Genomic DNA, 13,367 nt, shown 5'->3' with positions numbered 1-13,367 from the left:
GTAGATATAGTTTAAGTAAGTTATATTTGTACTTGTGGATGTTAGGAACAAGCTATAGCTTTAAGTTTAAGTTTTAGCTTTAGGTTTAAGTAAGTTATATGTTTTACTTGTGGCCTTAAAGGTTAAAATCTGGGTCTAGTTTCACCTTAAAGAATGTTGCCTGCAAGTTTGTGGGTTTGCTGGTATACCTGCATTTTTAATAAGATTTTATGATGCTTGAAGTGGTTTAGGGAAGTTAAAACAAAGTAGAATAATTGGGCCATTGCCTAGCAACATGAGCAGACAGATGCAGAGAAACAGAAAGCAGTTTAAGTTCAGTTGGTGATTATGCTCTAAGGTGAAGAAAACAGTTTAAGTCCTTTCTAGATGGGCATACTAGCAGAGTGCTGAGGAAATAAGTCTAAGAATCCTAGATGAGTTGCTGTAAAGTTAAAGTAACAGTAAATGTTGAGTGAGTCCTGGATCTCAAAGGAGATACTAAGTTGTCAGCAGTTGACTGGGAGAGTGAACTGCAGGGGGCAGCTCCTAAAGGAAAAAGAGAAAGATCCCAACAAGATCTTTAAGTTAAGTCAAAGGACAAGGACAGGAATCTGGAACAAGATCCTGTTCAGTGGAAGTGAAAGCAAGGAGCAGAGGGAAAAGCTCTGAGTTAAAGAGAGAAAGCTGCAAGAAGCAGACTCGAGGCAAAGTGGGCTTGCAAGAAGCCAGAGATCTGAGGAAACAGCCAAAGATTGGTGACTCCTTACTGTGGGCATGTGAAAGAGTGGTGAGTGGTGTTCTGTTGGCACATCTGAGTATCTGAGAGAAAGTATGTGGAAGCTTGAATTCACATGGTGATCCAGGGGAGAGAAACAACACAAGGAGAGTTGAAACCTTGGAGGTGGACCCTTGCAGAAGGCGTTTGAGAGACAACGTTGTTTGAGAGAAGATTCCTAGTGAATTTTCGAGCGTGGAGATTGGAAATCCTCATGTGAAAGACAGAGTTCAGACAGACCGGTTGGCTCATGGTGTGACAAGCGTCCAGGGGGAGTTGATGGGAGATCCACGGCATCAATTTGGGATGGCATCTAAACACTTCATTTCAGAGTGTGGTGTGTCTGACCACAGGTTTACATGGTCTGTGTACTTGTAACATTAGAGTATAAGATAGTTTTTGTAACTTGTGTTATCCTTATTAATCTGTATATATCTGTAAAGGTTTAGTTGTAGGTGAAGGACTATTGTAACATAGTTCATCTTTTCTTGTTTAATAGATGTTTTATTCTTTTGTTAAAAGTTCATCAGCTGACTCCTGTGACTCAGTTCAGTAGCCACTCTCCACATTTCTAAGCAACAAATAAAAGTTAGGATCTATCAAGCTGGATTCCACCCTGGGATCCAGCTTGTCCAGTAGTACATAGCTGGGATCATAACAATTAATAGTCACGTGGACAAATGTGTGTTAATTAAGGAAAGCCAGCATAGATTTCTTAAGGGAAAACTTGGTGGAGTTTTTTTGAAGAGCTAACAGAGAGGGTTCGTGAGGGCAATGCTGTTGATGTGGTGTACATGGACTTTCAAAAGGCATTTGATACAGTGCCACACAACAGACTTGTGAGCAAAGTTATAGCTCATGGAATAAAAGGAACAGTGGCAACATGGATACAAAATTAGATGAGTGGCAGTAGACAGAGGAGTAGTGGTTAAGGGATGTATTTTAGGCTGGAAGAAGGTTTGTAGTTGAGTTCCCCAGAGGTCAGTGTTGGGACCCTTGCTTTTCCTGACATATATTAATGACCTTGGTGTACAGGGCACAATTTTAAAATTTGCAGATGATATGAAACGTGGAAACATTGTGAACCACGAGGAGGATAGTTTAGAACTTCAAAAGGATGTGGACAAGTTGATGAAATGAGCAGACAGGTGGCAGATGAAGTTCAATGCAGAGAAATGTGAAGTGATTCATTTTGGTAGGAAGAACTTGGAGAGACAACATAAAATAAAGGATACAACTTTAAAAAAGGTGCAGGAACAGAGGGATCTAGGTGTTTATGTGCAAAATTCATTGAAGGTGGCAGGGTAGATTGAGAGGGCAGTTAGCAAAGCATACACTATCTTAGGTTTTATAAGAGGGGCATAGAGTACAAAAACAAAGAAGTTATGTTGAACTTGTATAAGATGCTAGATTTACCTCAGCTGGAGTATTGCATCCACTTTTGGCCACCAATCTTTATAAAGAATGTGAAGGCATTAGAGAGGATGCAGAAAAAATCATGAGAATGGTTCTAGGGGTGAGGAACTTCAGTTATGAAGATAAATTGGAAAGCTGGGCCTGTTTTCCTTGGAGAGAAGGTTGAGAGGAGATTTGACAGAGGTATTCAAAATCATGTGGGGTCTGGACAGAGTAGATAGTGAGAAACAGTTCCACTCATGAAAGGATCAAGAATGAGAGGGCACACATCTAAAGTAATTGGCAAAAAAAGCAAAAGTGGATGGAGAAAAACTTCTACATGCAGCGAGTGGTTAAGATCTGGAATGCACTGCCTGAGAGTGTGGTGGAGGCAGGTTCAACTGAAGCATTCAAAAGGAAATTAGACTGTTAACCGAAAAGGAAGAATGTGCGCAGCTACAGGAGAAGGTGGGAGAATAGCACTAAGTAAATTGTTCATTTGGAGAGCCAGTGCAGACAAGATGGGCCAAATGGCCTCCTTCTGCACTGTAAATCCGGTGCAGAGAGTCAGTCTTGATATTTGAGCTCAAGCCTTAGAAGGGGACTGGAACCTTGTAACTTAGAGGGAAGTGTGCTGCCAACTGAGCCACAGCCAGAGGAGGACTACAGAGTTTACAGAGGGTTGTGGAGAAAGAGAGGGAGCAAGCAGGGGTTATGAGGTGTTGCTGGACTGAGAGCCAATGTAGATCACTGATTCCAAGAGTGATGGATGAAGGTGACAACGCAGCTGCCAGTTAGGATAGAGAAAGGAAGAATTTTAGCCTGAGCTCAAGTTTATAGAAGGTAGAAGACAAAAGCTTGGACTCTCTTGTCCTTATAGACTTTTGCATTTTCAGTGTGGTCTCGCCTCTGTTACTTTTTATTTGTAGATTTTTTGAGACGAATACCAATAAGTGAACAACACAGGTGTGTTTTGGTTTGAGGGCGTTGCTTGATCTGTCTGTGAATGGCTCTGGCAAGTACAGCCCTGTCGCTATGTGTGTGACATGCGCTGAATACATGCGCTGATCCTGTGATCTGACCCTGTTCTTGTGAACGGCCAGAGCTCAGCCCGAGTTTCTAGGACAACCTCGGAGAGCAGCCGGGGAAATGCGGTGCTTGCATCACAATTAGCAGAGGCTGGGCAACCAGGGCAAGTTGGCGCCTGGGAATAACCGTGCGAACATCCTCGTAAATGGGATCGAATCACCTGCCGCAATGCACCCAGTCCGAGAGACCTTTGGAAAGTGGAACTGAATCGGGAGGCGATCGGGAGGAGTTTTCCATCGCGGATATTTGAAGCCGAGACTGAACTCAACTTGAAGCGAGGTGGTAGGGGCTAGAGTCACTTCCCAGCCGCTCGCCACTGTGACTGAGCCTTTCGTGTCTTACAACTTACCACCGAGGGTAGGTTGTGAATTCAGCTTTCCACTTGGGTACATTGCTCTCAAACTTGCTTTACAAGTCCTGTTTTCTTATTTGCAGGGTTTACTCCATAGCCTCAAGTCTGAGAAGGATTTCTATTTTAAACTGGGGTGGGGGATGGGAGAGGGATAAAGTTTTCATATCATTAGAACTATTATGTAGTTTTACAGTAATAGTTATAGCGAAGTTTCTCTCGACAATATTGATCAGGAATGGCCATTTTATCTCGGTGCCATGTTAACTATCGGAGCGCAGAAACAGGTCACGAAACTCATTGGAGCCAGGTCGTCAGCTAAAGTTAAAGGCGCCATATAAATGCAAGTTTGTTGTTGTGTAAAGTGCAGGAGCAAATAGGTATTTGTGTAGCCTTTGTGTAGTCTGCTCGCTCAATAAATGAGCATGAAGGCTGTGGATTGATTAGAAACACAACAGCAAATTCTTTATCTACAAATTTATGGCGAACATTTTGCCTCGATCTTTAGTGATTTTATCATTTCAACACCTTAAGAAAAATAGTCTCAGGGCATTAACATTGCCAGAGAGTGACAGCAGCATGAAGGTGCCAGTTGTAAATGTATGGGTGGCCTCTTTTTAATATTTCATTTCACAGCAGTAGCCTTTGCCATCATGCAGTAAGTAGATTTGTGTCCGAGTATGATATTGTAGAGTTGCCACCTTTTGTTCCGGTCTACAACGGGGTTTTGGCAAATCATATTTCAAATCTGTGACAGGATGTTGGAGGATCAAGAGATTCATTATCTCGCCTGCTTCCACTCATCTGCTGCTGAAACCCTCACGTCTGCCTTTTGTTAGTTCCAGACTTGCCAGCATCCGCAGTTTTTTTGTTTTTATTGCCTATTCCAGTGCCCTCCTGGTTAGATTCATAACTCCCACCCTGCTCAAACTTAAGATCACCAAAGCTCTGCCACCATAGCATAGCCTAGGCCACATCAGGTCCCATTCAGCCATCATCCCTGTGCTAGCTGACATGTATTTGGCTCCTGAATGAGCAAAGCTTTGATTTTAAAATCCTCCTCCTTGTTTTCAAATCCAATCACGGCATCACCCCTCCTTATCTTTGTAATCTCCAGTCCTACAACCCTCTGAAACATCTGGGCCCTCCAATTCTGGTCTCTTTTCTGGCTGCCAGTTTTAATCACACCACCATCGGTGGCCAGGCCTCAGCTTCTGAGGACCTAAGTTCTGGAATTCCCTCCCTAAAGCTCCCCACCATTCTCAGCAGGTCTGGCAGCATTGGCGGAGAAGAAAAGAGTTGACGTTTCAAGTCCTCATGACCCTTCGACAGAGTTCTGTCGAAGCATCATGAGGACTCGAAACGTCAACTCTTTTCTTCTCCGCCGATGCTGCCAGACCTGCTGAGTTTTTCCAGGTAATTCTGTTTTTGTTTTGGATTTCCAGCATCCGCAGTTTTTTTGTTTTTATCTCCCCACCATTCTACCTGTTTTCCCCTTGTAAAGCACACCTTTTAAACACACCCCTTTGACCAAGCTTTTGGTCATCTTCCCTAATAACATTTTATGTGGCTGGTGTCAAATTTTGTTGCACAATGCTCTTGTGAAGTGCCTCAGGATGTTTTATTATGTTAAAAGTGCTATATAAATGCAAGATGTTGTTGCTGCTAGTTTGATATCAAGGCAACATAGGAGACGTTATGACTCCACAGCTACAAAGAAACAGCATTTCTAAAACGGCACTTCCAAACACCCGTAAAACTGGATTGATGGCAACTCTGATTTTTTTTTTAAATATGCAAATGTACACAGAAAATAAACCAACACTCATTCCAAATTCCTGATGGGCATGTTTCAGATGCCACTTGGGTATGCTGCACACCAAACTATACATTAGTGTAACAATGTATTCCCAACACAATTTACAAAGAACTTCTGCTACTGCAGTGTCATTTCTATTCCCCATGTACTGTTCTAGGGAGATATTGTTGTAGTTCTAATTAGCATAGAATTCAAGACACTTTTGTGTTCTCAGCTTTTCACTATGAACTGAATGAATATGTTTCAGCCTTGGTTTCATTTTGGATCTTTATTAGCTGTCAGAGTGGAAACCAGAACCCTGTAAATCCAGAGGATGATTCAAAAGCACATCACAGAGATGAAATCATATTCACTCAATTCGTCAGATATCCTGTACTGATATCAATGACAGATGTAGGGATTAGCAAAATAATGGCAAGCTTACATTGTGCAGAGCTGCATTACCTCCTAGTACTGTGGAATCTGTCCTGTTCAAATTGTTGGCTGAATTTCAGAGCACCAGTGGCAATGCAAAATTCATTGTATAACTTGATTGAAAGTTGCAGCACTTGTGTCCTTAATGTTGTTGTCGCAGATCTTCCTTGCTGTCAAGAGATAAATCTTGATATGCCAATAACATGAAGACCACACTGCTGTCCTATCTGGGCAGAGTGAGTGCTCAGCCCACCCATGGCCAGAGAGTGCGACTTGCAGAGTCCAGGAGCAATAACAGCATTTGTTTAGGCAGGCAGCCATGACGTTGTGCCTTGAGTGTTTACAACTGCCTCTTGGTGTGGTAATCAGTGTCACAGTAGCACTAATACCACAACATTTATATTACAATACGGCTGCAAAGCAACCTAGTGACAATACTGTGATATAATATAGCATAATATTAACACTTATAAAATCAATATCGTTATGATCACATCATTAGCCATTAGAGCTGGTAGGGAGACGGACATTACTTCTTATGAAAAATCTATGGAATATTGACACTGTATCTTCACAAAATGGACTCCAAGGGAGTCAGCTGACTTATTTTGTGGTTTCTATACAGAGACAGACATGTCTGAATATACCCCTGGGAAGTTACTTAAAATGCGTAACAAAAACAAAAATACCTGGAAAAACTCAGCAGGTCTGACAGCAGCTGCGGAGAGGAACACAGTTAACGTTTCGAGTCCGTATGACTCTTCAACAGAACTAAGGAAAAGTAGAAAAGAGGTGAAATATAAGCTGGCTGGGGGGGGCGGGGTTGCGGTGGTGAGACGAGTAGAGCTGGATAGAGGGCCAGTGATAGGTGGAGATAACCAAAAGATGTCATAGACAAAAGGACAAAGGTGTTGAAGCTGGTGATATTATCTAAGGAATGTGATAATAAAGGTTCAGATAGCCCTAGTGGGGGCTACTTAAAATGCAAATAGTTTTCCCCAGGTGCTGATTAACCATTTCAATGAGATTTAAAATGACAATGGCTGCTAGACCTGCCAGCCCCATGAAGATGGAATTACAAATAAAGTCATTCAGGAGGATAACCATAGCTGAAATGTTGATGGGATAACCAACATTCTCCCATGTGTGTCAATGACATCAGTTTCAATGCATTATGTGCACAATAGAATACACAAATACTGTCATCACTTGATTGAAACTGGCTGGAGAGAGAGCCAATACGCAAGGGCAGCCCAGCAGGTCAGTCTGGGATATGAAGGCTAGAGGGAAGCCATCTCTTGCCCAGCACAAGGGAGAACCTTGCCTCAAATATCACCTTAGGCAGAGAAGAGGGGCTTATTCCTTTTACCTGCCAGAGTATAGTTCTTCACTATAGGGGCTTGACCAACTTCAACTGAAAAGCCAGGCGCTTGCTGTTGTTTGGGGTGAACCAGTGCGAATTCATCATCAGAAACATGACCATCATTTTTCTTCAGTGCACCAAGAGAGACTCTTTCAGGCCTGCAATACTTCAACTACTATCTTGAGGACTGATTTTAAGTGACCCTTTTTAATCCTTTAAGTAATTTAAGTGCATGTTATATCTTTATAAATCATCTGTTCTTGTGTGTGTCTCTAGTATATGTGAGGAGTGAGTGTTGTAGCAATTAATTTTGATCATTGTGAGAAATAAACATTTATTCTTTCTTTTGAATTACACTTACAAGAAAACCTGTTTTGCATCTGTTCTTTAAAGTCACATCATTCAGGGGGTTAAAGCACTCCTGTAAAATACATATTGTTGCAGTCAACTGAGAGGTGAGGAAAAGGGAAAATTATCCCCTATATCTCTCCCCATCCACAACAGTATTGTCAACCCACACCTAAGTTATCTGGCCTTTATTATTTCTGATACAACAATCAATTGTGCCATTTGCATATTTTAGAAATTGTATTGCCAGTAAGTTCAACATGCAGCTAATTATTTACTTTCTCCGCAAAAAATATATCTACAAATGAAAGTTCTTTAAATGTCAGAGGTTGTAAACAGATTTTTTTTTAAATGAAAATGCTTATGAAACTGCATATATGTACTTATTTCAGGTAATATTTGGTGACTGTGTATGCAACAATGAACTGAAATATTGACACTACTATGTCTGAAATAAAGCTGTAGGTGGAGCTGAAATTACTTTCTAATGGATACATATTGCAATCATCACTTATTTAGTCTCGCCAATTTAGAATTTGACAGATAGGATAGTGCATGGAGAATTGAAGGTGAATTGAGTGAGAAAAAAGTTTTTGAAATAACTTTACATGAAGGGTGTGACAAGAAACATTTTTAGCATCTTCTATGTAACATAAGCAATGAAACCTCAAAACATTGGACACTGGGTGGAAACAATATTGGCTTTTCTGAATCGCCTCATACAAGATTATTGAAGAACGAGCATCACAAATACAAAGCATTTCCTTCTTGTTAAAGTATCTGGAGAAAGATGTTGGTGATTGGGGAAAAGCGTTCTTAGAATTCTCTACTGTTGACATTGCCTAACTCCATTACAAAGACAACACTGTGTGCTGGGTAACAGGCCCTGTATTCAGCAAAACCAAACAAAAGAGATGTGAAAGCAGTAGGGTGCAAAGAAACTGCTGCAGATGAGCTCACTGATGATATTCATGGACGGTTTCAGGACAGAAATCTTGAGCTGATATAGAGCTGTGTGTTGTAGCAGGTTTTTTAAGCATGGGGCAGAAAGTTAATTACAGACTGGGCAAGAGAATAGCATGTTAATTAACTTTGTATTCCCATGCCATCATAACACATGGATCATTCACTTTAATCTTTAATACATGCTCAGGATAAGATAATGCAAGGAGTTTTAATGTCAGGTGACTTGTGCTAGAGGAAACAAAGCACACTAGTCATTGTCAGTGTGGTATTTCATTTGGAGTTTTCAGTAATACCTTAGAGATTACATTAGCTGGTGCAGTGGTGGAAATTAAACAGGTCAACCTCACATGTTTTTTTAAGTACTAAATTAGGTGGCCAGCTGAGCAGAGATTGCTTTTCTATGGCTTAATCAGTGAACAGCTTGTGGGATATGACTGACCCATGGAAACTAGAGATCAGGTTAAAACTCTGATTTGCATTGAGTTAGCTGATCTCTAAGAAGGTAGTGCAAGGACTTTAATTGGACCTAGCATCTCAGGCGACAGAGGGGAGAAAAAATAAAAGCCAGGGTTCACATCTTTATCGGAGAGTGTGTGTGTGTGTGAGATGCTAATAATGGAAAATGAACCCCCCCCCCCCCCCCCCCCCCCCCCCCCACCACCACCTTCACTGTTGTATGTTCAGCAAAAGTCACAACCTTTAAGAGTGATGGGAGAAAATTGGGAGTGGATATTATGATATTTCCTGCAGGTGGAATATTCTAGCTCATTCTGGGTGTGATGATGTTTCCAGAACTGTATTACTTTGCAGTGAATGTGGAGCTCTTTAGCAGAACTTGTGGTCAACGGTTCATGCTGTTACTGTTTCAGACTTCAGGGGGCATTTTTTTCACCTATTCCAACTATTTCTAAATATTGAAGAGCTGGTGCTAATCCTGCTGAAATGACAAATACTAATAGAACTCAAAAATTTCTGAGTCGGTCTATTAGCACAATTGTTTACAAATCCAGGTGCAAATTTTGGGAGTTGTGGGGGCATTGGGTGGCTGCTGAAGAAAATTATGTGTACGTGAAATTTAAAAGAATGAGACTGTTAAAAGGAATCATCACAATTGGGTGACAATTACAAAAAGGATCAAAATGCATCTTATCAAATGGTAACTTTTGTCAAGGTTGCAGGGACAGAGGATTAAAGGGTAAGACACAAGGTGAAAGGGAAATAAACCTCATGAGCTAGCAATGAACATGTAGGCCAGCAATGGAGCAGCCCAGAAACTGACCTATTTTTTAACTGTTAAAGTGAAGGTGGTGTTGTTTACTATGATTTATGAATAGGATTGCCCTAAGTCACATCCTATAGCATCATAATGATAAACCAGCTGTGCAGTTTTCTTTAAAGGAGGTGAATGCAGACCTGAGTAATAGCTGACTGGTACTGTCACTGGTCATTGCAGCTCTATGCTGCACTTTAGCAGCAGAAATCCTTAAGACGCTCCCTAATATCCACATCTTTGCCCATAGTTTTTGGTTACCCTTCTAATATCTTTGACTCCACATCCACGTATTTCCAACTGATGCATTGTAGATGCACTGCGGGAATTTACCAAAGCTCCTTCGACAGCACCTTCCAAACCCACGACCACTACCATCTAGAAGGACAAGGGCAGCTGATAGATGGGAATACCACCATCAGGAAGTTCCCCTCCAAGTCACTCATCATTCTGACTTGGAAAGATATCACCGTTCCTTCACTGTCATTGGGTCAAAATCCTGGAACTTCTTTCCTAACAGCACTGTGGGTGTACCTATACGACATGGACTGCAGCGGTTCAAGAAGGCAGCTCTTCACAACCTTCTCAAGGGCAAGTAGGGATGGACAATAAATGCTGGCCCAGCCAATGAAGCCCGCATCACACAAATGAATAAAAATAAAAATTACACAGTCATGATGTGATGTATTACATTAAATGTGCTGTGCATAAATGCAAACTATAATTGACGGTACACTGCTCAATGAGCAAGAACCTAGACACCCATTTATGTGAACTGTAATTACATCACTTCCATGTCGTTACCACATGATTTGCAAGCTCTTGCCAGTTTCAGGTAGGAAATTCCCAATGTTATCCACCAGAAATTCACATTATGTACAAAAGGAATGCAAACTGTAAATCTGCCTCCGCCCATTTTATCAAGCCATTATTCGTCACAAGCTGACCAGTGAGCAAATAATAACAACAGGAGAATCAGCCTCCATGTCTGAGTATTACAGAAAAAAGTTTTGAAAAGAAAATTATTTTCGTCAGATTGACTGAGTAGAAGGAGCTCAATCTCAAATAAAAGACTGGATTTTGCTGGAAAAATAATTGCATGTCAACAGCACATGATGCAAATTTCCAGAACTGGCTGGTTGATTGACACTGCTCCTTGTTTGCTTAAGGACACAATCGAATCTTACCCTTAGCCTACCTGTGATTTTTAGGAATTTTCTGGACTTGCACAATCATTGTCTGTTAAACATTCTGCAGAAAATGAAGTCTGGTGTTGAAAAGTGCAAGCACTTTTCTATGAGTATGATAATTGTTAATGCAATACCATCAACCAAGTGCAATGCCATCAACCATTCTGGCCCAATCTCCTTTGTGCATGTAATAAATTGTTGTTAAATATTTATAATTTTTAAATTTTAGCAGTCTTGTTTTTCTTTTAACTTTTGGATCTTTTCTCTGTTGTTCTTAATCCAATTGCTCTTTCTGTCGCGTTATTTCTCCTTGTGCACCTTATTTGACTCTAATTTATCTCCTTCTCTGTTGTTTCTGTTCCTTTCTCAACCCTTTAATCACATTGGTTAAAAAGGTACACTATTCCACGTTCATTAAGGTCCCAGATACCCCATTGCCCTCGTTCACATTCCAGAAAGCTACAGTGCAAAAACATGCTAACTGAAAGGTACAGAAAACAGTGAGGAGAATCATCCCAGATTTGCACTAAGTGTGATAGGAGGTGAGAAAAGGCAGCAATGGTGGCTTTTCATGCTGTATCGTCCCATTCCCGTCTCATTCGTTATGTATTCTCGGTAAACATGCTGGGTCACTAGTGGGGCAGCCTCTGATTCACCCACTCTGCATCACCTCAGGCCTTCAGAAAAGCAGATGTCATATTTAAAGGCTGCCCCTGCAAAGAGTTAGCACTCTTCAAGGGATAGGAAGCGGCTGGGAACTGATGGGTTGCCAAAGGGAGGAAACATGCTGCCCCCAGACTTAGTGACACCTCTGTCGAGCACCTACTGGATGCAGTGGAGGCCCGCCATGAGTCCTCTGGCCCCTGCTCTGGGAGAAGACCAGCAAGCAAGGTCATCAATCCTGCATGGGAACTGATGGCAGCAAAAGAGGACAGCCTCCTAGTGCCGAAAGGATGAATGATCTTCTCTGTTCCACCAGAGTAAGTCACTCTTTTCATCACACTCAACTCCCACACTCACAATCCCATCACACATCCACAGGGATCTCATTCACTGCCAGTTCAAGGGACATCACCATTCACTCTCTCACACACACCTGCATTTACCCTGCACATTGTGTCCTTATCCCATCCATGCCACCACTCACCACCCACACATGCCAGGCATCCTTGCTATCTGGCCTGGCAGGCGTCCTGCTTACACTCTCTTCATCTGTATTCATGCAGGACAAGTTGGCACACTACAAAAGGAAGAGGTTGCAGACTGGTGGAGCAATGCCTGAAATCAAGGTCCTCACGAACTTTGAAAATAGAGTCATGTAGCTGGTTGGCGACGATCTGGACTGATGGTGTAGTCAGTGGTGGTCAACCAAGTGAGGATCCAGCAGTGCAACATCCACCAGACAGTCGTGCTGTGAGACACTTCCCCTATTCCAGAGCCCATGATAGGAGCCCTTATCATGGAGGGTATGTGCACTGCCATCAGCCAGACAGGAGTCAAATGTTCACAGATGCAATATGATGATCTATGGTGTCTCACTGCATGTTGTCATCATACTCCATGAATCTAGCAGCTGTGTGGGCCTCCCGAGCGCACCTGCTTCGTCTGGCTAGTGCAATGGCCGTCCTCACCTTCGATGACATCCCCACCCTCATCCCTGTCAATGTCCTCCTCATCGGAGGAGACGTGCAGCTCCTCCATCTCCTCCTCAGCCAACTCCTCTCCCTGTTGCCGCACCAGGTTGTGAAGGGTGCAGCAGGCAACAACAATCTGTGACAAGCTCTGTGGACTGCATTGCAGGTCTCCACCAGACAGGTTCTAGTGCCTGGACCAATTTTCAGCATCCTGATGGTTTGCTCCACCAAAAGTGCAAGCAGCAGCGTGAGCCTTGTTATACCTTCTCTCTGCTTCACTCTGAGGCTACCATACGGGTGTCATCAGCCATGTCGTCTACGGATAGCCCTTGTCCCCGAGGAGCCAACCCTGCAGCCTCTCTAGATCTGGAAGATGTCAGGGACCTGAGGCCTACTAAGAATGTAGGAATCGTGGACACTCCCTGGAAACCGTGCGCAAACCTGCAGGATGCATTTGTGGTGATCGCACACCAGCTGAACATTCAGCAAGTGGAAGCCCTTGTGATTGTCCTAGTTGACCATGGGTTGCCATGGAGATCTAAACACCATGTGAGTGCAGTTGATGGCACCCTGCACCTGTGGGAAACCTGAAAATTGTGCTAATCCCAGTGCTCTTGCTTTCTAGCTTTCCTAATCCTGGGCAAAATGCACAAAGTTCCATGCTTTCGCGAATATGGCATTTGTGATCTCTTGGATGCATTTGTGTATGAAGGCTTGTGTGATCCCACAGAGCTCGCCTGTGGAGTCCTGAAAGGACCCACTGGTGTAGAAATTGA

General features: G+C 42.5%; 1 protein-coding gene across 2 annotated transcripts in view; it reads left to right on the top strand.

The window, feature by feature from the left end:
• The first annotated feature begins 3,249 nt into the window (after positions 1-3,249).
• LOC121281228 (dual specificity testis-specific protein kinase 2-like) overlaps positions 3,250-13,367 on the top strand; it is a 111,713-nt gene continuing 101,595 nt past the window's right edge. The window contains exon 1 of one of the 2 annotated variants that reach the window (XM_041194030.1): positions 3,250-3,520. The gene's annotated coding sequence lies outside the window, so the exon portion shown is untranslated. Of the gene's footprint in view, positions 3,596-13,367 lie in introns of both variants that reach the window. The other variant, XM_041194029.1, reaches the window with a different exon arrangement.

The sequence above is a fragment of the Carcharodon carcharias genome, chromosome 8 (assembly GCF_017639515.1).
Source record: "Carcharodon carcharias isolate sCarCar2 chromosome 8, sCarCar2.pri, whole genome shotgun sequence".
Lineage (NCBI taxonomy): Eukaryota > Metazoa > Chordata > Chondrichthyes > Lamniformes > Lamnidae > Carcharodon > Carcharodon carcharias.
This window is presented reverse-complemented; position numbering and strand designations above follow the sequence as displayed.